Raw genomic sequence first — 4,076 nt, 5'->3', positions numbered from 1 at the left:
CTTGAAAATTTATGTCCTCATGCAAAGGTTTGTAGCACATTCATTCACAATTACCAAACTAGAATCAACCAAAATGTCTTTTAATAAGTGAGTTAATAAACAAGCCTGTGATAAAAGCAAACAATGTTCAGTCACCTACCACACAACAACAGGGTTACATTCTGAGAAATGCATCTTTAGACAATTTTTGTCCTTGTGCAAACATCATAGAATGTACTTACACATACCTAGATAATAAAGCTTACTGCACACCTAGGCTATTTGATACATAGCTTGTTGTCCTAGGCTACCAACTTATACAGCATGTTACTGTACAAAACATTCATTTAAGCACAAAAGAAAATGATGCAATTAAGAGATGCAGTAAACAGGAGGTGCATGAGGCTGCTGTCAGCATAATATAGCATATTGTTTTACAAGAAACTTTTTTTAGTAGAAAGAGTATGTGTTAAAATAATAATAAAATGTATACTATAGTAAATACATGAACTTACCAGTAACAGTTGTTTAAGTGCTACACATAACTATATATGTGCTATACTTGTATACAACCCACAGCACAGTAGGTTTACAACAGCATTGCCATAAACATGTGAGTAATGCTTTGTGCTATGTCTCTATAACAGCTACAACATCACTAGGCAATAGGAATTTCTCATCTCCACTTTAGTCTTATGAGACCACCATGGTACATGGGTCTGTTTTTGGCCAAGGTGCCATTATGTGAAACAAAACAGTAGCATGATTCAGCAACACAAAGTAATGAACTATGAAGCCATGCTAAAACACTTGAAGGCACATTGCTAAGTGAACAAAGTCAATCTGAAAAGGTTACGTACCCTATCATTTCATTTATATGACATTCTGGAGGAGGCAAACTGTAGAGGTAATAAATAGATTAATGGTTACCAGGGATTTAGGAAGGAGAAAGAGTTAAATAGGTTAAAGATTTTAAACTAGTTTATATGATATTACATTTGTAAACACATGATATATATGACACTAAGCATTTGTCAAAGCCCATAGACCTTTATAGCACAAAGAATGAATACTAATGTTTGCAAATAAAGAAATTACTTAAGCAGTTAAGGGATTCTGTAATGGACTTTAGACTATATTAGGGTTCTCAGGAGAAAGAGAACCAGTAGGAGATATCCATCTGTCCATCTATCTATATTCATATATTATATCTATTGTATTTATATATTTATATTCCATACATACATATCAGTATATTTGCATATATATATATATGTATTTATTATAAGAAATTGACTTACACATGATTATGGAGACTGAGATGTCCCAAGATCTGCAGTTAGTAAACTGGAAACTCAGGAGAGGTGATGTGTAGTTTCTTTCTGTGTCTGATGGCTTGAGAACCAGGAGAGAATATGGTGTGAATTCCAGCCTAAAAGACAGTCTCAAGGCTGGAAGAGACCAATATTCCAGCTCAATAGTGAGGCAGGAGGAGTTCTCTCTTACTCAGTTTTTTTTGTTCTGTTCATGTCTTTAAGTGATTGGATGAGGTCCACCCATATAAGGGAGAGCAATCTGCTTTACTCAATCTGCTTACTTACAAATTAAGTATTAATCTCATCCAGAAATATGCTCACAGTCAGCCAAATATCTGGGTACCCTATGACCAAGTCAACACATAAAATTAACCACCACATAGGCCATAATAAAAGAATCTAGCAATACTGCAAATGTATGAAATAACATCAGTGAAGTGGTAGTGGAAAAATGTGCTGATCCAAGTTAACTTTGGAAGTGCGTAAATGCGTAAAGGCTATAAGACTAAAGAAAAAAGAGTTGACCATAAACACAATGCTCTGGTTGATACGACTAAATAATCCTGAGACCACTTACATGCATACTAGAATTCAGTAGTTATGTGTATAGATAGTGGATGGTGGAGTATATTTTATTAGGGATTACCATCAATCTACTACTGGTGGGTCCAGGAACAGTGCTGTTTTACAAAGAAAGAAAGTCACTTTATTTGAAAATTGCTAGGGTCCTGTTTAAATAATTTGTAGTCATACTTTTTCGGATTGAGCAGTACTTAGCTGTGCAGATGCAGTCACTGAAAAGGCAGATAGATGAACTCATGAAGGTTTGGGTTTCTATTAAATAAGTAATAAAAAAAACAGGTAATCAAGACAAATTAATGAAGCCAATTTTTTAAAAGTTCATATTTTAGTTGAAATCAATATATCTTCTTTCCGATTTTCATACATTTCCTTGGAATATCTTTTCATTTCATTTATTTTGTTTGTAGGAATGTCACAAAGCAAAATAAAAATTAACTTTTTAAAAACTAGATTTCTCTTAGCACTATTCAATAGTTGAGAGATTTCTATATAATTCTGTTTAGTGTTTAGGTTTTTAAAAATTAAAGATCTAGTTGCCCCTGGAGGCGTTGCAGACGTAGCTGCGGGGCCACGTCTGCGTCATCGTCATCAGGTGGCAGAGAGAAGAGAGGCTTGTGTCTGCTAGCCTGGCGTCCTGGCCGTGGACGCTGGATGGTTGATGATAGTCTGACACCAGTCAAAACAAACAAACAAACAACCCCCCCCCAAAAAAAAAACCCCAACAAAAACAAAACAAAATTAAAGATATATCTTAGATGGACTTATTTGAAATAAGAATACAGATACTAAAGCATTGATCTATCTAAGCATTACAAAATTTCAAGCCCTTTAATATTGTTTCTTGCACGGCCTGCTCAGGGAAATGAAGACCTGAGAGGGTGCAACAGAGGATTAAGGAAAATAGAGACATAAATAGAGTTTGGGGCCCTGGCCGGTTGGCTCAGTGGTAGAGCGTCGGCCTGGCGTGCAGGGGGACCCGGGTTCGATTCCCGGCCAGGGCACGTAGGAGAAGTGCCCATTTGCTTCTCCACCCCCCCCCTCCTTCCTCTCTGTCTCTCTCTTCCCCTCCCGCAGCCAAGGCTCCATTGGAGCAAAGATGGCCCGGGCGCTGGGGATGGCTCCTCGGCCTCTGCCCCAGGCGCTAGAGTGGCTCTGGTCGCGGCAGAGCGACGCCCCGGAGGGGCAGAGCATCGCCCCCTGGTGGGCAGAGCATCGCCCCTGGTGGGTGTGCAGGGTGGATCCTGGTGGGGGGCATGCGGGAGTCTGTCTTACTGTCTCTCCCCGTTTCCAGCTTCAGAAAAATACCAAAAAAAAAAAAAAAAGAGTTTGGGCTGGCAGTGTCTTTGGGGCTTTGAGCCTGGGTCCTTTGTTATGCCTGTCCAACACTCTATTCATTGTGTTATGCCTGTCCAACACTCTATTCAGAGTAGCTGGCCCTGCTCTTAGAACCAATGCCACAAACAGCCTCCAAGTTGTTTTAGTGACCTGCCCTGCCAGGTCCCTCAAGGTCGAGCAGGGCCCTTCCTCTGCTCCCAGCCTCATGTAGACGGGACGCACTCAGCTGCAGTGGCTCTCTACAGTTTTTGAGGTCTGCGATTGTCAAACTTCTAAAATTTAATTTGAATGCATTTTAGATTTTTTTTTAATTTAAATATGCTTCTTGGAATTGATTTTAATATAACTATGAAATAATATATTGCACCAATAATTTGCATTAAAATAAAGGATATCAAAATACAATTAAATCAGAGATACAATATTCTGACATGTGTATTAACTCTGGGAATATTTAATTCTAAATCTCATATCAATATTTATAGACATTGTTAGATATGAGTTGAACTTCAGGTCATCTCTGTGAATCAGATGGAGGGTCACTTTTCTTTAGTCATGAGACAAAGTCAAGAAGCAAACTGTCACAAAGTATTTCATCAGTCCATCAAACCACAGACTCAAGTGGTTTCATTATGCATAATGCAAGACACCTAAACCATTCTTATTTCACTGAATTTCAATATGTATCCAATTGAAAGAGAAGAAATTCAGAACATTATATGTTTTTCTTATGGCCCTAGAGCATGCTAATATCAATTCAAGTCAATAATCATTTTATGAGTTGGTAATATATTGTGTATGTTTATATGAAAGATTTTCATTATAGAATGCATTCAGAAGGTAGATTTTCAACAAATCTATCTG

General features: G+C 37.9%; 1 non-coding gene across 1 annotated transcript; it reads left to right on the top strand.

Annotated features, from left to right (window-relative positions):
* Positions 1 to 2,409: 2,409 nt before the first annotated feature.
* Positions 2,410 to 2,551, top strand: LOC136321299 (small nucleolar RNA SNORA17). Its single transcript, XR_010728566.1, has one exon. It is a non-coding gene; the product is annotated as a small nucleolar RNA SNORA17 (small nucleolar RNA).
* The last annotated feature ends 1,525 nt before the right edge of the window (positions 2,552 to 4,076 follow it).

This window comes from Saccopteryx bilineata, chromosome 1 (assembly GCF_036850765.1).
Source record: "Saccopteryx bilineata isolate mSacBil1 chromosome 1, mSacBil1_pri_phased_curated, whole genome shotgun sequence".
Taxonomy (NCBI): Eukaryota; Metazoa; Chordata; class Mammalia; order Chiroptera; family Emballonuridae; genus Saccopteryx; species Saccopteryx bilineata.
This window is presented reverse-complemented; position numbering and strand designations above follow the sequence as displayed.